This window comes from Staurois parvus, unplaced genomic scaffold (genome assembly GCF_062004578.1).
Source record: "Staurois parvus isolate SC_StPar_1 unplaced genomic scaffold, SC_StPar_1.0 ptg000131l, whole genome shotgun sequence".
NCBI lineage: Eukaryota > Metazoa > Chordata > Amphibia > Anura > Ranidae > Staurois > Staurois parvus.
Genome location: NW_028317927.1, coordinates 2,533,609 through 2,559,604, shown reverse-complemented (window position 1 = coordinate 2,559,604; position 25,996 = coordinate 2,533,609). Strand labels below are relative to the sequence as shown.

Sequence of the window (25,996 nt, the reverse complement as noted above, 5' to 3'; positions counted from 1 at the left end):
TCAAACAGGCAACTTTGTCTTGGAACACCTGTCGCCTTTTGCAGCGGCATCCTGATTTCCCACTAGATGCAGCTATAAACCCTGCAGATACTGGACATAGAGAGGTCACCACAAAGATGGGGCATTAAAGATAAACACATTTGATTAGTATGGAGCACTTTTCTCAAACATTCCCAGTATAAGGCATCAAATACAGACCTTAAAGCTCCAGTCAAAGTATAACAAAAAACAAAAGTGTAAAAAAAATAAAATAAAAAGGCAGCAGCTATAAAAACTGTAGCTGCTGACTTCTTTTTTAAAAAAAAACAGCCACTCACCTGTCCCTCGATCCCGCGGTGTCCTCCCCACAGCCCATTTTACCAGTCGTCTTATGTTCCCACCACTGGCATCTTCAGTTTGGGCACCCGGCTGTGACAGCTTGAGGCTTCACAGGTGCCCACTGCTCATGTGTGAGTAGCATTGCGCTTTCTGAATGGTCCAGTAGTCTTCTGGAACCTGTCACGTGTTCCAGAAAACTACGGGGAAGGAGGAGGGGAGGACAACTTACACTTCCGATTGCCTAGGCGACTGCAGCGCAAGTAGGGGTGGTGCCTGTCAATTTCGGGTACCCGCTCCTAGGGTTGTCACCTCATCCCTTTAAAACTGAACACATATTAATTACACAGGTTCTGTGGCTGATTAAGGTGGCATTTAAACTCTATGTGCATTAAATTAGCCTCAGAACCTGTGTAACTAATGTGTTCGGTTTTAAAGGGATGACGTGGCAACCCTACCCACTCCCCAAAGGTGCCAATCCTTAACGGGAAGTGGAAGACCAGTCCTTAAAGCGGAACTTCCCCTTTTGGGTGGAGCTCCTCTTTAACAAACTTACAATTTACTGGCAAACTTTTTATTACTACTTAGATGTTAAAATGTTTATACTGTATTGTGATTGCTTTAGTACAACTTTAACAATGTTATGACTAAGGCCTCATGCACACAGGGCATTTTTGCAGTCACTTTTATGAGCGTCAGTAGTTTATTTTGTTTACAGCTTCCAAATATCCATATTATCCTATGGGGTTTATTTACTAAAGCTGGTCCACTCAGAATCTTGTGCACTTCTGCATCGAAACCAATCAGCTTCCAGGTTTTATTGCTGCACCTTAATTGAACAAGCTGAGATTAGAAGCTGATTGGCTGCCATGCACAGGTACACAAGATTCTGAGTGAACCAGCTTTAGTAAATAAACCCCTATGCACACATAGACTTTTGGAAGCTTTTATTGACAGGGGCGTTTAGGAGCTGTAAAAAAAAAAAACACTGCTAGGTTCAGCAGCATTTTGGCAGAAAAAATGCTTGACGTGTGTAAACGCATCTAAAAAGGTGTCTAAACACGCCTAAACATGTGTTAACGCTAGACGCGTTTAGCACTTGAGTGTTAATTCATTTCAATGGCTAGAATAAATTAATATTCTGGCCATTGAAATGAATCAAAGTCCAAGCGCTTGATGCCTGTAAATGTGCCTAAACCCTTTACAAGTGTCAAGGCGCTGGTGCTAAGAGGAGAAGTGTTTTTAGGACATCCTGTGTGCATGACATCTTAAAGTGATACCAAAGGTTCAGATATTTTCTTTTAAAAAATAGTAAACATGTTATACTTACCTGCTCTGCGCAATGGTTTTGCATAGAGCAGTCCCAATGCTCCTCTTCTCAAGTCTACTGCTGGCGCTCCTTGCTCTTTCCCCTGCTGAGTGCCAGATGCTTGCTCTGGGAGCACTCCTGCGTGCTCACTCCCGAGCCTAATCTGTGTGTCTATAAGACACACAAAGCATAGCTCGGCCCCACCCCCTGATCCCACCTCACTGGCTGTGATCAACAATGGCTCCGGCTTCTGTGCCTAAACCAATGAGGAGGGAGAGACCTAGGAGAGCTGCTTATCTCATGCACATCACTGGATTGCGATTGGGCTCGAGTAAGTATTGGGGGGGAAGCAGCTGCACACTGAAGGTTATTTTTTACTTTCATGCATAGAATTCATGAAGGTAAAAAACCTTCAGCCTTTAGGACCACTTTAACAGTGCCAATAGGATTGCCCCCCATCCCATTTAATGCATTATCATCGTGGTTCTCAAAGTTAAAACACAATGAATGCCAAGGAAGCAGAGAGAGACCATCTCTGCAATCTTGTTACACAGGGCAGGTAAGTAGAACATGTTTTGAATTTTACAACAACTTTAAGGTCAAACGAGGATCTCAGTGTCTGCAACTGCAATTTATCCTGATTAATGCTAATTGATTTATTACTGCACTCACTTACATAGTCTTGACCCCAGCACTCTCTGCTTTAAAGTGGTTCTAAAGGCAGAAGGTTTTTCTACCTTCATGCATCCTCCCCAGTCCTCTTTATACTTACCTGAGCCCCATCTGGCTCCCACTGCAGTCAATCACAGCCAGTCAGGAGGGAGTGAGGGACAGGGGCCAAGCTGCGTTCTGTGTGTCTTATGGATGCACAGAGCTGGGTTGGGAGCAAGCCCACACGAGTGCCCCCATAGCAAGCAGGTTGCTATGGTAGAAACTCAGCAGGGAGAGGAACCAGAAGCACTGGTGGGGAACCCAAGAAGAGGAGGATTGCTGCTGCTCTGTGCAAAACTTTTGAACAGAGCAGGTAATTATAACATGTTTTGTTTTGGGACAGTAAGGGGAAAGAGGCATTCTGGTGGGACTGTTCACACTGCAGTGGCAGGCACCTGATCCCCTTCCCAGGGAAACACCCAGTACTGCTGGATGAGGAGAAGATTCATCTGGGGTATGGGGTGGTACTATAGGAGATGCTAGCTAGCTCCCCAAAAGAGATTTTTTTGCTGTAATGAGTTTGCTAAGGAGTTTTTCCTCTGTTGCCATTACCCTTGTTCATCCCCTCACCCCATCCAAGTTCAATTCCTTTAATAAACTTCAAAACAAAGCTTAAGGGCTGATTACTTGTCTCCTGGATGCAAGTCTGTGTGAAGGAAATGCATGTTGCCTGGCTGTGCAGGACTATAGAGGGACCCAAAAAACTCAGCGACTCCTAAGGGGGTAGTGCTACACAAGTCACATGCATCAACAAAATGTGCCCAGTAATAGTTAGCAAAGGTGGCCCATTTTCATCAATATCAGCAACTGAAATTTCAGGATCCCACTTCAGCTCTACTGTATTTACAACTTTCTACTGAGGTTCAAATGTTCAGATACTCTAATACTCAGTTACACTTCACCCACAGACTGTCAGCAATATTCACTTGTGTACCACCTGACTGCAATGTACTGTGGATGGACGGCCCATGCAGGCAAAGCAACGTACTGGTACATCGCTGCCTGCTTCCAGGTTTAAAGGTGCCTGCATACATGAACCCCCCCAGGCCGACACCCGCTGTGATTGTACACATCGGGAGTCTGTCAGAAAGTTCTTAACAATGATTCATTTCTAAGTCGCTAATCACCAACATTAGTAGTATAAACAATACATTTTAAAAAAATTCCAGTATATATATATATCATAGTTTGTAGACACTAGATATATATATATATACACACATATTAATGTAGACATTAATATACACTTACTGGGATTTTTTTTTCACAGACGTAGCAGAATACATTTCGGCCAAAATTTATGAAATTTGAATTTTTTTATTGAATGTGTTCTATTGCAGAAAAAAAAAAAAAAGATATATATATATATATATATATATTTAATATTTTCGATATTTTTAATTTATATCGCAAACAAAATTAACAATCCAGTGGTGATCAAATATACCAAAATAAAGCTCTATTTGTGTGAAAAAATATATAAATTTTGTTTCGGTACAGCATTGCATGAGCGCGCAATTACCAGTTAAAGTGGCGCAGTGCCGTATAGTAAAAAATGGTCATGAAGGGGGTAAAATCTTTCGGAGCTCGAGTAGTAACACAGCTCTGAGCTAAAAAGACTAGATTTCTGTGATCAACGCTGTTCTATGAGATATAATGGGAACAGTGCAAGCTAAAGTGTTCACATTCCTGGCTCCTGAACTCAATAAAAGCAGCATCAAAACAAAATATATTTTATTCATTCCTTGTTATATTTCTCCTGCATTCCAGAATAACCTACATTGTGGAACATTGATGTAATAATGGAAAACTATTTATCAGTGATTTCCTCATAGCTGTTATAGTTTGTAGGTAGACTTCACGACCAATGCAAATATTCATGTGTGGGTGTTGGGCTGACTTCAGAGAGTATCTATCTTTCTATAATTGCAATACATTCATACATATGACTCAAAGGTCTAAAAGCATTTGCAGAATGCTACGAATCTATTGTAACCTTCTACAAAGATTGTTTGCCTGGGAGCTATAAAAATTTAAACGAAAATAAATTTATATTTGATCTTAAATCTTGAATATTTTTTTTCATTGTCCACAAGGCCAGTTGAGCCTCAGGCCGCAGCAAAACTACATCAAGGAGGAATGTTAATCAATTGCAGGAAAAAACAAAAAAGGATGCGCAGTCTAAATGGAGCAATATGATGGCAGTGCTACAGTATAATGACAACAGGCAGCGTTTAAAGCATTGTCCTCACAACACGTGGAGGTAAGCATTGTCTCTGAATATAAAGTGTTGCTGGTTAATAAACATGTTCTTACATGTACTCTAACTCATTGGATACAAAATGATATACTATCCTCTGCTCCACCATGGAGAGTAGTATTACATAAAAAAAAAAACATTGCTTTGGCATCTACACACTATCATCTCAACAATTTTGATAGCACAGGCACAGCACAAAAGACACTTGTACTGCTTTTCGCATTCATTTTGGTAGATTTGAGTCAAACAAATTGGATGCACAAAAAGTGTTTAATGCCATATGCATGTTGCAGCTGATTCATCAACTAGTTTCAGGAGTTCAAGTCAGTATTTAAAGCCCCACTGTGGGATCTATGTAACCCCCCACCCACCCATTCTTTCCATTCCTACAGCATAGGTTATAGAGGGGTGCGAGGGAGTTGTGGTAACATTTTAGTTCTTTCCTGAAGTGAAGCTTCAAGTTTGGGCAGCACAGTGGCTAAATGGTTAGCACTTCTACCTGGCAGTACTAGGGTCGTTGGTTTGTATCCCAACCATGGCACCACCTGCCTGGAGTTTGCCTGTTCTCCCTGTGCCTGTGTAGATTTCCTCCAGTTTCCTCCCACACTCCCAAGACATGCTGGTAGGTAATTGGATCCTGTCTAAATTGGCATGTGTATGTATGAATGTAAGTTAGGGACCTTAGATTGTACACCCCTTGAGGGTTAGGGACTGATGTGAATGTAAAATATATATGTACAGTGCTGCGTAAATTGATGGCGCTATATAAGTAGCTGAAATAAATAATAAATAAGTTTGAAAATGAGCCAGGTCAGTTTAGGTACCTGAATTTGATGTTCGCTTCCTGCAGTTCCTGTACACCAGAGCTCGGGGTGAGAAAGAAAGAAGCAACAGAGGGAACTGTTTCTTTTTCACAATGCAGTTTCAAGCTGGGGGTGACTCCATGACAGCCTGGGCTCAGAGAAAGTGGGTTATATGATGGTGGCAGTCTCACATCATTGAAGACTATGAACATCTACTATTGGAAAAGTACTGCACTTCTGGATTCAAGATGAGCATTGCAGAGAAAACTTTTTAATTTAATTTCATCTTCTGATGAGCTCATTTTAATTTTATTTATCTTTTGATGGGCTAATTTGCACACAAACTATATTGGCAGAGAAGTGTGTACAATTTAACATCATCATTATGATATCCCAAAAAAGTTTCTTGAGTCAACAAAAAGTCAAGCAAATCTTTTTTCAAATTAAAACATTTTTAAGTTTTCTTTAACTGAATTGGGTTCTTACAGCACTGTTATGTGTAATGCATGACTGGCACAGCTGCAGTATCAGATTATAACAGCAGTTGTCAATCAAGGTAAAAACTTAAAACTGTGTTGCACAGGTAGTTAACATTTGTTCAGTGGCCTTTGCCCAACCATATTATCCCTGCAGTGCCTTAAGCCCTCATGCACACTGGATGTTTTTACAGCTGCAGCTTTTGGCATTTTTTTCTACAGCCAGTAAACTCCCCAGCATCTTATCCTATGTGTCCATGTGTCCATAGGCTTTAATCAGTGTTTTTTGGCAGGGGCATTTTTTGGCTGGAATAAAACCCCAGAACTAGAGGGTTTCTAGAGTTTTTAGCTGTAAAAATGCTCTAAGGCTGAAAAATTCAGCAAACCGGCATTTTGGGGCTTTTTTTTAGCAATAATTTTATTTATATTTTGTTGGAAACAAAAGCTAAAAAATGCAATGCTGAAAAATGCTAAATGCTAATGCAAAAATGCTAAAGAAAAACGCTGAAAAACTCAAGTTTTTAACGTGACTTTACACAGCTAATGCTACCAGTGTTATTAAAACAACCAGTGTGCATGGATCCTAACAGTTAGAACAGCCTCTCAACTGGGTACCATGGGGAGAATGGCTGTTACTTGAGCCCGAGCTCCTGATCCCCAGCCGCACTGGGAGCCATCAGACCGCTGAGCAAAGTGAAAGCAAAAAGGAAGGGGAGTGTCTTCTGTGCCCTCTGCCTCCCCCTAGAGTGCAGTACCTGGCTGTGTGATGGAAGCTAAGGTACTGTGACTTTTCATAATGCTGTATACATGTGCCTGTGTGTGTATATACACATGTGTGTGTACATGTATATGTATGTATACATGTGTGTATGTGTACGTGTGTGTGTATACATGTGTGTGTACACGTACGTGTGTGTGTGCATGTGTTTGTATGTGTGTTATACAAAAAAGAAAAAAGTGCCAAAAGACAGGGTGTATCCACCCACTGAAATGCATTTCCCCGACTCACCACTAATAGGGTATGGATTCTTAAACCAAACGACATATAAATAGATATTGGCAACTGACAAGGGCAGACCTGCCACAAAAGCGGTATATAACGAATCCCATGCGGAGTAATAATTCACTATTATAGTGGATGCAATTATTTTTATTAAGATCACATGGATCATGAAAATGTAGACATTTATGTAATACTATCTGAATCTCAATCTAATGTTTGGACCATTCTTTAATGCTCAATGCCAATCATATTTGTTTTATAATTAAATTTGGATTAACAATGTAGTGACAACATTTCAACACAAGAGAAACAAAATGATGGAAATATGCACATTTTGCACTATAAAAAGGAATGAGAAGAGTTATCCCCTCCCAGTTCTTTCGAAGTCCATGATGATTGGCGAACGAAACGTGTCAACGTAGTGACATAATCGCGCTCTGCATCCTTCCATGTTGCGATGTCCATGAGGGAAAGAGGCAAGCCATATGCCTCCATCTTGGACAAACATGAGGCAAGATGGAAAACCACAAGTATTTATGACTCCCAGGAGTTCACTGCAAATTCAAGTGGCATTAGTTGACTTCCACCGGTGGCAAGTAACCCTTGAATAGAGCTAAGTTATACCTTGCTATATAGGTGACACGGGATCTATATGTTCTGAGCCTCAATTGGGAATTCCAGCACTCTTCTATATAGAGAAATTTTTGGGCCTTTTACAGGTGAATACTGATTTTTTTATCTCATAAGCATTACTATATGCAAACAGGACAAGTCCTAAGAACCCCATAAAGGAGCCGCCTTGCTCTTACATAAAAGATAAATTTTTGGAGCCCTTTTTAGGCAAGTCTCTTGAATGTTTAGTACCTTAGTGCACAATCAAGATCTCTACAATAGTTCTACATTTTTTGGTATAAAGGAGAACACATCTCTCATCACCACAGAGGATTTACTCAGATATATATCTCATCAGTGGAAACATTATGGTCTCTACTAGGGTAATTATTTCCTTTATTTGGAAGTGCCCATGATTTTCATGTGAACTTGTTGCTATAACATTTGTTTATTTATTTTAGAACCATAATTATTGCTATCCACTGAAAATACCTTATATAAGAAATATCTGCCAATTGAAATCAGCCATACACTGTGAATCTACTTTAATCAATCCAAGTGATGATGATGATCTGCTAAGAAGGTAATATATAATTTTATTATGTTACATTCCTCCATCAATGGCCATATGATTTACTAATAGGATACATCTTGACACTGCAAAGTTTATGACAGGCATTTAGCAATTATTCAAGGATCTTTGTATTCATTGCACATTTATTCTTCAGGATTTCTGCTATTCATGCTTCCATCACCACATTTTGATGAATTGGAAGGAATTAGTTTGATACCTCTAAAGATAGAAGATACAGATTAAGAATACTGAAGATATATACATATCTGGATTCCATATATGGACTTTCCATAATGAACACAGAAGCAGTCTTTGCCAATTTTGGCTCTTTTTGCCATATATGCAGCTAAGTGAAAATGCAGAACTTTTGTTTTTTTTGTTTTTATTTTTCTGATTTTACTTTCATGATTGACAATGTGTTCACCATGATATAAATGTCTACCTTTTCACGGTCCCTGTGATAAAAATAATTGCATCCACTATAATAGTGAATTATTACTCCGCATGGGATTCGTTACATACTGCTTATGTGGCAGGTCTGCCCTTGTCGTTGGCCAACACTTTAAAGTATTAACGTGAAATTAGGAGTACATGCTGGTCATAGTGAAACCTTTGCTAGCTGTTGCTATCACTCCATCCAATTATAATTAATAATGCACAAGGAGAAGAAGAGCATGATTCTGTGAAAAATCTAATTTTGTCTAAACTGCCTTTCATTCCCCTGCAAATAAACTTTAAATTTAACGAAATATGATTTTTAAATAATATAATGTTTATACTGCTTGTATAAGGGTCTAACTTGTAAATGATTCTGCTGCTTATTGACCAACACTGGTATTAAGGATTAGGGGACAGTTGCGTATCACAAAGCAATGTACAAAAATATATACTCTCCAGTGCTCCAGGGAATGGAATGAATGCCAAGGGAAGGTCAGGAGAACCAGAACCTATGGATAGCGTTCCAGAGATGCAGCCCTCCTCAGATGGGGAAATCAACAACTAGAAAAAAGCATACAGGTGGCACAAACACCTAGTGCATTATCCAAGGTTTATTTGAAATTTAATATAGGACAAGAAACATACTCAAACATAGCATGTATGTAAAGCCTGTAAACTATGGAGATGGCCACATGAATGCAGTGTCCGACTGATAGTACGGTAGGCCTGCTGATGTGTTTTGGGGACAAATCCCCATATGAAAAAGGGGGGAGGTGTAAGAGTGATATAAAAAGGATATAAAAATGGGTGTAAACAGTGGGTGTATAAATATTTGACACTACAAGAAATATATCAACATGTTAGCTAAAAGTATTAAGACCTTGTGCACTCCAGCAGCCATTTCCGCCAGTACCAGACGTGACGCCAATCCTGGCGCACTTCCCTGGGAGCACACAACCACACTGGCGTGCGCTTCAGCAGCCATTTTTCTTTTACAAAGAATTTTAATATAGAATAGGAAACAGCAGAGAATCAGTCAAAAACATATGAAATGACCAGCAGGAATATAACATACAAAGGATTCGATGAATACAGAATATGTACTGATGAGAAAGCATGAAAATAAACTGCGTACATAAGTGCCGTATAGGAAGAAAACACAATAAATTTCAGAAATGATAGACATTTAGAGATCAATAACATAATGAACTCTAAGGAAACATTGTTACTGTATCTGCATACAGAATGCGAGAAAAATAGAAGGAACCTCTCTGAATACAGAGAGGTACTTAACACGCAGGGCTCTCTAAGGAGTCCAGCACATGGATGCAGTGTTGCTGGTACAGGACTCAAAACAGGAATCACAATCAGCACAAATAGCCTGAAGAAGACAGACTAGATAAGAGGAAAGAAAAGAGCAAAGAGAAAGACAAGCAAACAACAATAACAAAAAAAAAAAAGGGGGGGGGGGGGCTCCAGGGGGACCGCAGCAGAGAAAAAAGAAATGAGAAAAAAAAAAATAAACCGGTATATAAGGTTTATATTGACAAGAGGGACTGGTCGAATCTCGACGGTTGAGCTATATCAAGCCAAGGACGCCATGTCTGTAAAAATTTTGTATGGGTGTCTAACAGTATAGCTGTCAACTTTTCGTTGACCATTATAAAGTTCATCCGGTTTTTGACAGCCTCAAAGCTGAGGAGGGGAGTCTTCCAAGCCCTCGCTATCGTCAGCTTGGTGGCCATGAATTAGTGCGATGCCAGCTGCTGTTCGGGATGAAGTAGGCCCACTAATGGTTTAAATAACAGCGCTTCGTACGGGTTGTGCTTAATGTCTGTGTGAAACATAGTGCGGAGAAGGGCGTAAACTCTGATCCACAATCTGCACACCTTGGGGCAAGTCCACCAAATATGGACCATGGTACCCGTTTGTTCACAACCTCGAAAGCAAGTCGGGGAATATGTGGCAATACAACGAGCCAGACGAGCAGGCGTGTAATACCATCTATAAAGAACCTTATAGGCGTTTTCTAGAATGATAACATTCCTAGAACATTTGGATAATTGTTGGGTCATGATCCACCAATCCTGCTGATCTAGAGTGCCCCCGAGTTCCGACTGCCAACGCTGATGATAAGAATGAACTGGAGGAGTTCTATGAGAAATAATGGAAGAGTAGACTAGAGAAATTAAGCCCGGAGCATGGGGTCTATGTCTACATTGACTTTCAAAGGGGGTCAACCTGTAGGGGCCCGAATGTGTCTGTATTAATGTACTGATAAAGTGGCAGAGTTGAAGGTATCCAAAATGTTCCCGCAATGGGATATTGTAAGAAGAGTGCAGAGTTTCAAAGGCGAGTATCCGAGTGGGAGAGAGCATGAAATGTATATCATGGAAGCTATTTGCTTGCCACCAAGCAAACTGTCCAGGATTGTCACGACCTGGGGTTGTGTAGCAACCGTAATAACGGTAAATGGGCAGAAATGAGGCAAGCTGAATATTTAATAGAGTCCCAAAGATGGAGCATTAGAACTAAGGGATGAGGGTCGATGAGTAGAAGGAAGCCATGATAGAGAAGAGAGTGGAATCGGGTGGGAGTCCATCAAGTCTACAGTAGCCCACAAGGGAAAATGGTGAGATGCATGGAGATGGGCTAGGGGGGCAATATTGGCCGCCAGATAGACTGAAGATTTGGGACAGATAACCCACCCTCAGCCCTACAAGCAAATAATATTTGTTTGCTGATTCTGGGTTGAGAGGAACTCCAAATGAAAGACAGGAGTTTTCGCTGATGAATACGCAATATATGTGAGGGAACAGGGACTGGTAAAACTCGAAACACGTACAATAATTTGGGGAGATAAGTCATGCGGACCGCATTGACTCTACCGAACCACGAAAGCGGATAGTGAGACCAGGAGGACAACTCCGTCAAGTCATTAAAAACAGTGGGCAAATTAGCCCGGTAGTCCTTCGTAAGTCGGAGTAAGCTTGATTCTTAAATATGGCAGGGCAGAAAGCTATTGAAAAAGGGAACAAATGTTTCAGAGTCTCCAAAAGTGATGGTGAGAGGGTAATTGACATAGCTTTGGACTTGGCAGGGTTAAAATGGAGGCCTGAGAGAACTGCAAAGGAATCCAAAACAGCAAGTAAGTTTGGCAAAGTAACCCCCAGGTACGTAACCAACAACAATATATCGTCAGCGAACATAGATAACTTGTGTTGGGAACCAGCTACATCTATTCTCTTAATATCAGGATGCATACGAATGGCTTCTGCCAAAGGTTCCAAAGTCAAGATAAATAGTATGGGAGAAAGCGGGCAACCTTGTCTTGTTCCCCTGCCAATCAAAAACGTTGAACACTCAAAACCAAAATATTTGAGTTTTGCTTGAGGGGATGTATATAGCGAGGAAATCCAACGCAAAAACGAGGGACCAAAGCCAAAATGATGAAGGACCGACATAAGATAAGGCCAGGACAAGGTGTCAAAGGCCTTGTTGATATCTAGAGATAGGAGAATCATATCAATTTTGCGAGTATGGGCCAAATGTTGTAACTGTATAATACATCTGATGGCATCTCCGCCTTGTCTGTGGGGGCGAAACCCACCTGATCCTTCTTAATCAAGCGAGAAAGGAAAGAATTCAAACGAGTGGCTAAGATCTTAGTAAGGTTTTTCATGTCAATGTTAATAAGAGAAATTGGTCTGTAATTTGCCCAGGAGGAATGATCCCGATCCGGTTTGGGGATCATAACCACATTAGCAGTCAAAGAGTCAGGGGAAAAGTTTAAACCTCCCTTCACCACATTGAACATAGCGGCAAGGTGAGGGGCAAGCACATCAGCCAATTTTTTGTAATATGAAGCCATGTATCCATCTGGACCTGGGCATTTGCCTGTCTTCAGATCTGCAATGCATTGCAGAACTTCCGATACTTGAATATCACGGTCCATCGGGTCCTTATGAGCCTGAGTCAAAGTAGGTAAGGACAAGTGAGATAAAAAAAAAAATCAGAGATAGATTGGGGATCAGCCCATGTAGGATCCGCATAAAGTCTGGCAAATCGATGCCAGAACTCCTCTAATACCGCTACAGGATTACTGGTGAGAACATTCTGACGAGTGCGTAGAGAAATCTGTTTAGGATGGTGCGCAAAAGAGCGCAATCTACGTGCCAACATGGAATCTGGTTCATTTGCTTTACTATACCACTTCTGACGTGTCCATCGCAAAGAGCGCTCAGCCTCAGTCAAACAGAGATCTAGTTCCAGGCGAGCCTGATCTAACAACCTACGGTTCGATGGGGTTGGTACCTGCTTGAATTGAGCCGACGCGGAAGCTAGCTTTGATTCCAGCTGACGCTGTTTATGTTGTCTATCCCTCTTCCGCCTCAAAGCTATCTGAATAATGTGGCCCCTAAGAACAGCCTTGTATGCTTCCCTCAACGTCACCGAAGAAGAGACAGAACCCGAGTTTAGCTGAAAATATTCTTGGGATTTACGCAATAGTTCCGCTTGAATCTCCTTCAGTGAAAGTAGAGAGTCATTCATAATCCAAGAGGAGTAGGATGGCTTACAGAGGAGAGATCGACAGACTACTAAAATGGGGTCATGATCGGACCATGGAACCGTGAGGATAGAGACGGAGCGTACCAAAGGAAGATGTTTACGCAATACAAAAGCATGGTCAATTCTAGAATGAGAATGATGAGGGTGAGAGTAGTAAGTATAATCTTTTCTCCGGGGGTGGAATTCACGCCACAGATCTACCAGGTCATGGGTACTTAACGTACGGCTGAAGGATTTGGCCAACGTGGAATAATTAGAGTTTTCTGCAGGGTATTTATCTAGGGATGGATTTAATACTAAATTGGAAACTCCTGCCAGCAGAAGAGTTCCCCATTGATGGACAGCCAGGAGGGAGCAGATATGTGATAGAAAGGGTCCAGGGTTGACATTTGGAGCATAATAGGTCATTATTGTAACATCGATACCCTGAATCGTGCCCTGTAGTAAAAGATACCTGCCGCTTTGGTCAGCAATACGCTTCACACATACAAATGGGGTTTTGGCGTGAAAAGCAACAAGGACTCCCCTTTGTTTAGTAGGGCCAGTAGCCTAAAAAACCTGAGGGTTGCGTGCATCGAAGTATTTAGGGGCAGAGGTATTTGAAAAATGAGTTTCCTGCAGACAAGCAACGTCGACATGGCGAGCCCGGAGAAACCTAAATATCTTTACCAGTTTTTGCGGAGAGTTCATGCCCTGAACATTCAAGGATAACCAGTTTAGTGACATGGCGATCGGAAGGGAAAAAGAAAATCTCCGCCACGATCCCCGAGAGCCCTGAAAATTTTTTTATAAAAACACAAAACACACATGACAAGAAACAGAGAAAAAAAAAAAAAGACAGGAAAGAAGGAAGAAAACAAGAAACCATCTGGTATACGAACAATATTCATATGAAACAGTAAGATTAGCACACACAGCTTAATAATCCACTGTGGGTGAAATACCCACAAAAAGGCTGGATAGCGGGCAGGACACCAATCCAGACCACTAACCAGCTCGGAGGGGGACACCATAGTCCACCGGAACTACTCGACTTAGTTAAGGCAAGAAAATACTAAACAAACAACTTCGGCTAATAAACCCAGGAACAATTGACCTATAGATGGCTAGTAAAGCAATAAGAAACTCAGTAGACTAGAACTTCAAAAATGAAGATGCTCCAAAATAGCCGGAGGGGTGAAACCGCCCACGGGACCGCCCAGTGAGCAGAGTCACACCCGCGGCCTGAGGTCTGCCACCAGTTCCACCCATCAACTATGACATAAGTAGAAGCATCTATACAGAACTAACATGGTTATTTAGGCACTAGCCACTGTGGAGAAAGTGCTACAAGACATAACTGCATAGGAATACCTATGGGCAATGTCGCCCGCATCTCAAAGAGTAAAAAACAAATGTGAAAACCCAACCAGACCCAGAATGTCAAGTCGCAGAAACCTCCTGGAAATGTTGGGCCTGCTGAGATCGAAGAGCCTGAGAGCTACTCTGACTTGGAGGAGATTTACACGAAGACTGGGAACTTCGAGGGCGCGTAGAAACTGTAGCCTCCTCGTTCTGGGAGTGTGGTAACTCCAATTTCAGTCCCTGAAAGTGACAGCGAAGATCCGCTGGTGAAGAAGCTTGGAACTGACGACCTTGGAAGCAGAAAGAGAGCTTAACAGGAAAGCCCCATCTGTACTTGATATCAGCTGATTGTAAAATCTGGAGGTAGGGTCTCAGGGTACAACGTTTGGCAATCGTGACTGGGGACAAATCCGCAAACAGCTGAATAGAGTGACCCTGAAATTCAAAAGCCGGACGATTCCGAGTCGCCTGTAGAAGACGCTCTTTAGTGTGGTAAAAGTGGAATTTAATGATAATGTCCCTGGGAGGGCCCTCCGTGGGTTTAGGAGCTAAAGCTCTAAGGATACGGTCAAACTCCAGTCGTTCCAAGGGGATCTCAGGAGCCAGTTCCTGGAAGAGAGCGGTAGCAGTACCCTGTAGATCGGTGATTACCTCAGGAACCCTGCAGATGCGGAGATTATCTCTGCGAGCTCTATTCTCAGCGTCTTCCAAATTATCTTTTAAAGTATCCAGCTCAGCATGCAGATCATCCACCTCCTGTTCATGGCCCTCCAAGACCGTAGTCGCCAGATCCATACGTTGTTCTAGTTGATGGGCACGATGGCCCAATTCCTTTAGGCCTCTTACCAGATCAGAAGATAACTTACAAGAGGCAACTGTAATCTCCTCTTGCACTATGGCGCGAAATCTGTGTAGCAAGGCTTCAGGGTTTTGTTCAAGAGGGTCAGTCAGTCCCGTTGGAAACTGCTGCTGACTATCGCCATCCGGCTCAGGATCCCCTGTAAGCTGCGTGATGTCATCAGGCTCTGGAGGGCTGGGCGTTAGCTTGCTAGTGTGGCTATGCCGAGGTGATTGCTGCTGGGCCCGGTGTTTGGGTTTGGTGCGAGGGGTTTGATGCATTTTTAGGAGAAGTCCAGATAGGTCACAAACACCTTCAACTGGTTGAAATTATATGCCAGGGTGTAGAAGCCCAATTGCCGAGATATATGTTCCGGTGGCACGGCACAGGGAGATCCAGCAGCCATTTTTCAATCTCACTGCACTGCCTATTTAGATACTTAACAGTTGTTTCTTCGGATTAGCACTGTTAGCATTTTTACTAGACTGTTCATGGCAACTGATACCATACAAGCATCTAAGATTGGGTCTAGTCATGAGGTACTGTAACATCAAATGATTGCATATAACATAAAAACATCACTTATACCTCCCCTCTTGAAATATTTCAGTCACAATGATATGGTTGCTCATCCTAAGTATCTTCATCTTTTAATATTATTATCATTATGTTTTAACATTTTTATCATGTTGCTGCTAGTATTATATATTTATTATGTTGTTTATGTCATGATTTATATGGCATATTTTTCTGTACATATGGTTCTAGTAAACCCCCATGACCCCTTTCCCCTTCTGTGAGCTCAAGGGGAGCGCCTTTGTCCTAAACGACATTGGGAGTAGACATTTAAAGCATGACCTTTATTCAGGCTGGCCATATCTCTGAGGAAAAGGATTCATCCCCGAAATACATCAGCAGGCCGACCATACTGTCAGTCAGACACTCTGCCATTCATTTGGCCATCTCCATAGTCTTACAGGCTTTACATACATGCTATGTTTGTGAGTATATTTTTTGTCCTTTTTTATATTTCAAATAAACCTTGGATAATGCACTAGGTGTTTGCACCACCTGTTTGCTTTTTTCTCACAAAGCAATGTGGCTGCTTAATGAAAAAGGTAGAGCTTTGCTGGCTTCTATCACGCAATCATGTGCAAGCAAGTATCCTATTATTTTTACTTACACTGCATGAGTTTGGGTATTCTTTGCAAAATAATTTTGCCCACATTCACTAAGGTAAGTAAAAATACCCTTGCAAAGCAAACAAGCTTTACGCCTTTCAAAATCAGACACAATAAATCAAATGGTTGTTTTTGTTCTCTTACTCCAAAAGTGAACTGCTCCAGAAAAAAAACTGTAAATGATTGTGTGGCTTGCTTATTGTTCAATATTAATGTTGAAGCTGAAGGATTGCTGCAGCTGAAGGGCAGAGTGGCTAGACTGAAGTCTCTTCTCAGTGCATAACACATGAAATCCTTGGAATTTGCAAAAAAAAGAAAATAAAAAGCTTTTGCAAACTCCAAGCTGGCTTTTCTGTGTTTTGCACCAAGCAGAGGCTTTCGTATAGCCACTCTATCATGAAGGCAGATTGGTGGAGGGCTGCAGTGATTGTTGTCCTTCTGGAACTTTGTCCTATCTCCAGACAGGTTCTCTGGATCTCAGTCAGAGTGAACATTGGGTTCTTGGTCACCTTTCTTACTAAGGTCCTGCTCACTTTGACTGGGTGACCTTCTCTTGGAAAAGTCCTGGTTGGGCTAAACTTCTTCCGTTTGAGAAGTATGGAAAAACTCTGCTCTTGAGAACCTTCAGTGCAGCAGATATATTTTTGTAGCCTTCCCCAGACCTGTGCCTTGCAATAATCATGTCTCTGAGCTCTGCAAGAAGTTCCTTTTGCCAGCATGGCTTTTGCTCTGATACAGTATGCATTGTCATTTGTGAGACCTTTTATAGAGAGGTGTGCCTTTTCATATTATATCCAATCAATTTAATTTATCACAGGTAGACTCCAATCAAGGTGTAGAAACACCTCAGCAACAAGCAAGAGCAATGGAAGGCATCTGAACTAAATTTTAAGTGTTGTTGCAAAGGGTTCAAATACTAATGCCAATGTGATATTTACATTTTTCCTTTTCATAAATTTGAAAACATTTCTAAAATTCAGTTTTCACTTTGGCATTATGGAGTACGAAGTGTAAATTAATGAGGAAAAAAATTAATTATAACAACCGTAGTATCAGGCTGCAACATAAAATTAAAAAAAGTGAAGAAGTGAAGGGGGTCTGAATACTTTATGAATGCACTGTATGTATATATAGTGGATATAAAAAGTCTACACACCCCTGTTAAAATGTCAGGTTTCTGTGATATAAAAAAAGAGACAAAGAAATAATTTCAGAACTTTTTCCACCTTTAATGTAAATGAACAAACTGAAATCTTTTTGGCGGAGAGAAGTAAAAATAAAAAAACTAAAATAATATGGTTGCATAGGTGTGCACACCCTTAAACTAATACTTTGTTGAAGCACCTTTTGATTTTATTGCAGAACTCAGTCTTTTTGGGTATGAGTCTATCAGCATGGCACATCTTCACTTGGCAATATTTGCCCACTCTTCCTTTCAAAAACACTCTAAATCTGTCAGATTGCAAGGGCATTTCCTGTGCACAGCCCTCTTCAGATCATCCCACAGATTTTCGACTGGATTTAGGTCTGGGCTCTGGCTGGGCCATTCCAAAACTTTAATCATCTTCTGGTGAAGCCATTCCTTTGTTGTTTTGGATGTATCCTTTGGGTCGTTGTCAAGCTGGAAGATGAAGTTCCTCTTCATGTTCAGCTTTCTGGCAGAAGTCTGAAGGTTTTGTGACAATATTGACTGGTATTTGGAACTATTCATAATTCCCTCTACCTTGACTAAGGCTCCAGTTCCAACTGAAGAAAAAACAGCCCCAAAGCATGATGCTGCCACCGCCATGCTTCACTGTGGGTATGGTGTTCTTTTGGTGATGTGCAGTGTTGTTTTTGCACCAAACATACCTTTTGGAATCATGGCCAAAAAGTTCAACCTTGGTTTCATAAGACCATAACACATTTTCCCACATGCTTTTGGGAGACTTCAGATATGTTTTTGCAACATTTAGCATGGCTTGGATGTTTTTCTTCATAAGAAAAGGCTTCTGTCTTGCCACTCTACCCCATAGCCCAGACATATGAAGAATACGAGAGATTGTTGTCACATGTACCACACAGCCAGTACTTGCCAGATATTCTTGCAGCTCCTTTAATGTTGCTGTAGGCCTCTTGGCAGCCTCCCAGACCAGTTTTCTTCTTGTCTTTTCATCAATTTCGGAGGGACGTCCAGTTCTTGGTAATATGTATATAAATATTACTCCTGCGCTATTACAATATACAAATAATGCTAAGCTGCCAGCACTAAGGTGACACAACCCTGGCACCAAACACAATAGAGAAGTATAATTATAAAGCAGTGCAGCGCTATAAATACCCTGTCCGCATAACTAGATAAAAAGACCAATAAATAAACAACATATGGTGCTGTGAGTCCTCCCAGTAATATAGATCCGTCTTGTTATGGGTATTTATAGCGCTGCACTGCTTTATAATTATACTTCCCAGTTCTTGGTAATGTCACTGTTGTGCCATATTTTCTACACTTGATGATGACTGTCTCCACTGTGTTCCATGGTATATCTAATGCCTTGGAAATTCTTTTGTAACCTTCTCTGATCCCTCTGATGCTTTGGAAGCTCACTGCGGACCATGGCTTTTGCTGTAGGCTGTGTCTAAGAAAATGTCAGGAACTACCTATCAGAACAGCTGAACTTTATTTGGGGTTAATTAGAAACACTTTAAATGATGGTAGGTGTGTATTGACTCCTACTTAACATGTTTTTGAATGTGATTGCTTAATTCTGAACACAGCTCCATCCCCAGTTATAAGAGGGTGTGCACATTTATGCAACTACATTATTTTAGTTTTTTATGTTTACTTCCCCCCCCTAAAAGATTTCCGTTTTGTTAAATTGAGTTGTACAGTTTATAGATCACATTAAAAAGGTAGAAAAAGTTCTGAAATATATATATATATATATATACAGTCAGGTCCATAAATATCGGGACATCGACACAATTCTAACCTTTTTGGCTCTTTACACCACCACAATGGATTTGAAATGAAACAAACACGATGTGCTTTAACTGCAGACTGTCAGCTTTAATTTGAGGGTATTTACATCCAAATCAGGTGAACAGTGTAGGAATTACAACAGTTTGCATATGTACCTCCCACTTGTTAAGGGACCAAAAGCAATGGGACAGAATAATAATTATAAATCAAACTTTCACTTTTTAATACTTGGTTACAAATCCTTTGCAGTCAATTACAGCCTGAAGTCTGGAACGTATAGACATCACCAGACACTGGGTTTCATCCCTGGTGATGCTCTGCCAGGCCTCTACTGCAACTGTCTTCAGTTCCTGCTTGTTCTTGGGGCATTTTCCCATCAGTTTTGTCTTCAGCAAGTGAAATGCATGCTCAATCGGATTCAGGTCAGGTGATTGACTTGGCCATTGCATAACATTCCACTTCTTTCCCTTAAAAAACTCTTTGGTTGCTTTTGCAGTATGCTTTGGGTCATTGTCCATCTGCACTGTGAAGCGGCGTCCAATGAGTTCTGAAGCATTTGGCTGAATATGAGCAGATAATATTGCCGAAACACTTCAGAATTCATCCTGCTGCTTTTGTCAGCAGTCACATCATCAATAAATACAAGAGAAGCAGTTCCATTGGCAGCCATACATGCCCACGCCATGACACTACCACCACCATGCTTCACTGATGAGGTGGTATGCTTAGGATCATGAGCAGTTCCTTTCCTTCTCCATACTCTTCTCTTCCCATCACTCTGGTACAAGTTGATCTTGGTCTCATCTGTCCATAGGATGTTGTTCCAGAACTGTAAAGGCTTTTTTAGATGTCGTTTGGCAAACTCTATTCTGGCCTTCCTGTTTTTGAGGCTCACCAATGGTTTACATCTTGTGGTGAACCCTCTGTATTCACTCTGGTGAAGTCTTCTCTGGATTGTTGACTTTGACACACATACACCTACCTCCTGGAGAGTGTTCTTGATCTGGCCAACTGTTTTGAAGGGTGTTTTCTTCACCAGGGAAAGAATTCTTCGGTCATCCACCACAGTTGTTTTCCGTGGTCTTCTGGGTCTTTTGGTGTTGCTGAGCTCACCGGTGCGTTCCTTCCTTTTAAGAATGTTCCAAACAGTTGTTTTGGCCACGCCTAATGTTTTTGCTATCTCTCTGATGGGTTTGTTTTGTTTTTTCAGCCTAATGATGGCTTGCTTCACTGATAGTGACAGGTCTTTGGATCTCATCTTGAGAGTTGACAGTAACAGATTCCAAATGCAAATAGCACACTTGAAATGAACTCTGGACCTTTTATCTGCTCATTGTAATTGGGATAATGAGGGAATAACACACACTTGGCCATGGAACAGCTGAGAAGCCAATTGTCCCATTACTTTTGGTCTCTTAACAAGTGGGAGGCACATATGCAAACTGTTGTAATTCCTACACCGTTCACCTGATTTGGATGTAAATACCCTCAAATTAAAGCTGACGGTCTGCAGTTAAAGCACATCTTATTTGTTTCATTTCAAAACCATTGTGGTGGTGTATAGAGCCAAAAAGGTTAGAATTGTGTCAATGTCCCAATATTTATGGACCTGACTGTATATACATACATACATATATACACACACACTGTATACTTTTTTTCAATCAGTCTCTTTACTCCCCAAAGTGCAATGTGACTTTCAATGGGTGAAATGCCCAGTAATCCCATGACAATGCTCCATAAAGCGTCTTGGAGAAAAAAGTCGGACCATATTTCGAGGCATAAAAAAGAACTATAGACGGGAGTAACAATAGGTGTCACAGAAAGGAAGAAAAAAATGTAACATGTTTTTGTTACCACTGTATCTATTACCTTCCAGCATTGTTTGTTGTTACCAAGTCAAAAGGATGATAGTTCTACCCTTTACTGAAAAGAAAGTCAACAAGCTAGAAGAGAAAACGTATGGTCAAAATTACACAAGAAAGTGTTATTTACTGCTTTAAAAAAAAAGCAACAAATTTAAAATATATTTACCTGCTAATCTATAAAGAAAGCTACAGTGTACAGCACACGGATGCCTAGAAATCACAGCCTTGCATCTTAAAGTATATTACCCCAACATTTTACATTCCTGATATGTGTCTTTGTTATAATGTATATGCTTGAGGTGACTGTAGCCGTATTAGTGCATTTGCGACAGAAACAATTGAGTACTGTCCGTGATACAATTTTGAGGACAAGCTTTCGAGGAATGTCCCCTTCTTCAGGTCAAGCAGCATCAGTACTGCTTGGACCTGAAGAAGGGGACATTCTCTGAAAGCTTGTCCTCAAAATTGTATGTTAGTGCAAATAAAAAAAAGTATCAAGGACTGTACTCAATTGTTTCTGTTTACCATGTACATGTATTCAAAAGTATCCTGTTCTCTTTGTATTGCTACCTTTGTGTCAAATACCTGGTGATCTTACCAGTCCCCATGCATTCCTCCTTTGCAAACTGACGATGCCAAACATAGAAAGCACATATATCTTATCACGGTCTGTTTTCTGTTTCGCACTCTAGTTGGGAGTACAGCCTGCCTTTAATCCATTGGTCAGATGTCTACTGACAACCCCACCCCCCCCCACCCCCTCACAGCTCCTCATTAGGAAGATCTGTATTGTTGTTTCATTTATAACTCAACAGAAATGTTGTGATAATACGAACAGTATCATTGTTTCAAGTGTGATCTAGATTCTACATTGTTTCAGGGTTACAATGTAGGGAGGAGGGGATACCCCTGGGTGTGGCTACTTTATTCTTTTAATGAATTGTTTTTATTTATTTGTATATTTTTTATACAAGTTGTTTGGTCTCGTGCTGTGCCTTGAAAATCCATTTCTACTGTACAAATGTGTTTGTTATTTTCTGCTTTGCATTCTACTTGGGAGCACAGCCTGCCTTTAATTTATTGGTCAGACTTCTGCTGACACGCAGAGATCATGTGATTACTTTGATGATACTGTATACCAGCCTTTCTCAACCGGGGTGCAGTGGGGAGAATGGCTGTCACTTGAGCCCGAGTTCCCTATCTCCAGCCGCACTGTACGTCGGCACTGGGAGCTGTCACAGTGCTCAGCAAAGTGAAAGCAAAGAGAAGGGGAGTATCTTCTGTGCTCTCTGCTTCCCCCTAGAGTGCAGTACCCGGCTGTGTGATGGAAGCTAAGGTACTGTGACTTTTCATAATGCTGTGTATGTGTGTGTGTACGTGTGTGTGTACACGTGTGTGTTATATATATATATATATATATGTGTGTGTGTACATACAGTTGTGTTCAAAATAATAGCAGTCAGACATCACTAACCTGATCAATCACTGTTTTTGGTAGAAATGATATTTCTACATGGCAAATCATTTTCTAGCAGGTGTAGTAGAGTAATAGAAATCCAACAGACCCAACAGTCATGACATGCATGCTGCTGATTCTGTGTAATTGAATCACTAATTGAAAGGGGCATGTTCAGAATAATAGCAGTGTGGAGTTCTATTAGTGAGGTCATTCATTCTTTGAAAAACAGGTGGCAATATTGCCCTTATTAAAGGAAGGAAGAAAGGAAGGAAGGAAGGAAGGCAGCAAATGTTGTACATGCTGGTTACAGTGCATTTCTCCATGAAATTCTGAGGAAAATGGGTCATTCCAGACATTGTTCAGAAGAACAGCGTACCTTGATTAAAAAGTTGATTGGAGAGGGGAAAACATATAAAGAAGTGCAGAAAATGATAGGCTGCTCAGCTAAAATGATTGCAAATGTATTAAAATGGCAACCAAAACCTGAAGGACATGGAAGAAAGCGAAAAACTACCATTCAAATGGATAGAAGAATAGCCAAAATGGCAAGGACTCAGCCAACAATCAGCTCCAGGAAGATCAAAGAAGGTCTAAAGTTACTTGTGAGTACTGTTACAATTAGAAGACGCCTATGTGAAGCCAAGCTATCTGCAAGAAGCCCCCGCAAAGTCCCACTGTTGAAAAAAAAACATGTGCTGAAGAGGTTACAATTTGCCAAAGAGCACATTGACTGGCCTAAAGAGAAATGGCGCAACATTTTGTGGACTGATGAAAGTAAGATTGTTCTTTTTAGGTCTAGTGGCCGGAGACAGTTTATCAGACAACCCCCAAACACTGAATTCAAGCCACAGTACACTGTGAAGACAGTGAAGCATGGTTGCGCAAGCATCATGATATGGGGATGTTTCTCATACTACGGTGTTGGGCCTATTTATTGCATACCAGGGATCATGGATCAGTTTGAATACATCAGAATACTTGAAGAGGTCATGCCGCCTTATACTGAAGAGGAAATGCCCTTGAAATGGGTGTTCCAACAAAACAACGACCCCAAACACACCAGTAAACGTGCAACATCTTAGTTCCAGACCAACAAGATTGACGTTATGGAGTGGCCAGCCCAATCCCCGGATCTTAATCCAATAGAAAACTTGTGGGGTGACATCAAAAATGCAGTTTCTGAGGCAAAACCAAGAAATAGAGAAGAACTGTGGAATGTAGTCCAATCATCCTGGGCTGGAATACCTGTTCACAGGTGCCAGAAGTTGGTTGACTCCATACAACACAGATGTACAGCAGTTCTCAGAAACAGTGCTTATACAACTAAATATTAAGTGATTCAAAGGAAAGCAAAATCTTCAAACATTTTTCAGTTTATATAGTGAATGTTTGAGTTTGTAAAGAAGAATACAAACACTGCTATTTTTTTGAACAGTCTAATATTCACTTTTCTTCCATTTTTTTTAGAGGAACAACAAAATTTGATTTATTTTTCTTCATGTTTTGATTTGGAATAGAATGTGTAGTGTTCCCAATGCATTTGTGTGTATGGAAATAAAAGCTATTAGAAGGATTTTGAGCTTTATTTACTTTTTTTCAAGACACTGCTATTATTTTGAACACAACTGTATGTGTATGTCTGCGTGTGGGGATGTGTACATACGTGTGTATGTTTTTATATGTGTTGTTATGTGTGTATATGTATTTTACTTTTAATCTCAACCCCCTATTCCTGTCCTTTCAGAACTGCTTTTTTAGGACTTGTTTGTAATAGCAGCAAGGAATGCTGCTCCTCTGAAAAGCAATATATGCCTATATCGCTTTTCAGAGGCATTTGACAGGTGGTAAAGAGGCAATATGATGCCTCCTCACCACCTAGTTTAACCTCGTAAAAAGCAGCATTAGTCACCACACCGCAACTGCGTGCAATGCGCACACAGTTGCAGGGTGGTTGTAGTTCAACCTCATTCACCTGGAGGTATACTTCCATCTGTGGCAACAGCATGTGTATACCCGCAGCTGCTGTTACTGCAGCTAAAGGGGGAGCAGTTGGGGGGTGGTAAAAGCAGCTGAATTGTGTGGTTTTACCACCCTCCAACCTCACAGGTGAACAGGCCCTTGGTTCACATCTGTGCAGCTGTGTGTAGGGCAGCCCATTCATTTCAGAAATGCAGGGAAAGTTATCCCTGACCTTAGTTTTTAAACTGCACTACACCAAAAACACCCCGCATTTGCCAATGTATGGGGGTACCCCTAAAGAGCAGAGCATTTGTCTGCATGTCAGGACTGAGCACAAATTCACGTGCATTCCACGACACACAGTAACGTGAACCAAGCCTTGGACAGGGGTGCCTAGTGACTGAAAATACTTTTCAAGGGTGCCCCGACTGGAAAAAGGTTGAGGACAGAAAATGTGATATAGAAATGGAGAGTTTAACTTATACTCAAGCATTGAATAGTGAGCTTCAAGGATAAAAAAAAAAAAAAAAAAAGAACACAAAATCTTATCTTAAGCCAGCTGTAAGGTAAGGACAACAGTTTAAAGTGGATCTAAAGGCTAGCCATGTTTTACCTTAATCATTACCTGTATTAAAGAAAACAAAATGTCCCACTAAGGCAGCAGCAAGAGCCATTAGCTGTTGCTATTGTCAATCAAATCCTGTGATGAGGGAACTGAGCCATGATGTGTATGTCAATAGATGCACACAGCCTGGTTCAGGATCGAGATGCACCACCATAGAAAACGGCTTCCTTTGGTGGCACACCGAGAAGAGGAGGAGCCAAGAGCACCGGTGGGGGACCCCAGAAGAAAAGGTCCTACGCAATTGCATTGCAGAAAGCAGGTAAGTATAACATGTCTGTTACTTGAAAAAAAATTAAAGCCTTACAACCACTTTAAGCACATAATCACTGCTATGCTGTTCCTAAAGCCCAATTCCTTTTTTTAGTTTGGATGAAGTGGGAAGGGTTAGAATATTACTTTCTGAGTCCCATAACAAAACATTTTCCCTTATCTTCTTTCCAAGTGTGGCAGGAAACAATGCCACTCTCAGCTGCACCCTGCACAAAAGATTTTCCAGCTTGCGGGACCACAAGCTAGGTACCAGCAACCTGACAACGATTGTCACTGGGTTAAACTGATCAATTAACTCTTTAGCTACCACCACCACCTTTTTACTGAGAAGGAAGAAACTCACAACCTTAGAACAAGGTATGATTTGTTACACTGTCACCACAGAGAAGTATATTCAGAGATTTGTAATACAGTAGCAAT

General features: G+C 41.0%; 1 protein-coding gene and 1 long non-coding RNA gene across 2 annotated transcripts in view; one reads left to right on the top strand and one right to left on the bottom strand.

Moving 5' to 3' along the window:
- The window catches only part of LOC149466330 (uncharacterized), a 140,039-nt gene extending 131,966 nt beyond the window's left edge, over window positions 1-8,073 (top strand). Inside the window, exons 4-5 of the long non-coding RNA XR_016312076.1 lie at window positions 4,432-4,598; window positions 7,951-8,073. This is a non-coding gene — a long non-coding RNA (uncharacterized LOC149466330). The remainder of the gene's footprint in view (window positions 1-4,431; window positions 4,599-7,950) is intronic.
- Window positions 1-25,996, bottom strand: part of SLC9A9 (solute carrier family 9 member A9) — a 931,015-nt gene that overhangs the window by 605,602 nt on the left and 299,417 nt on the right. The gene's annotated exons all lie outside the window — the stretch shown is intronic.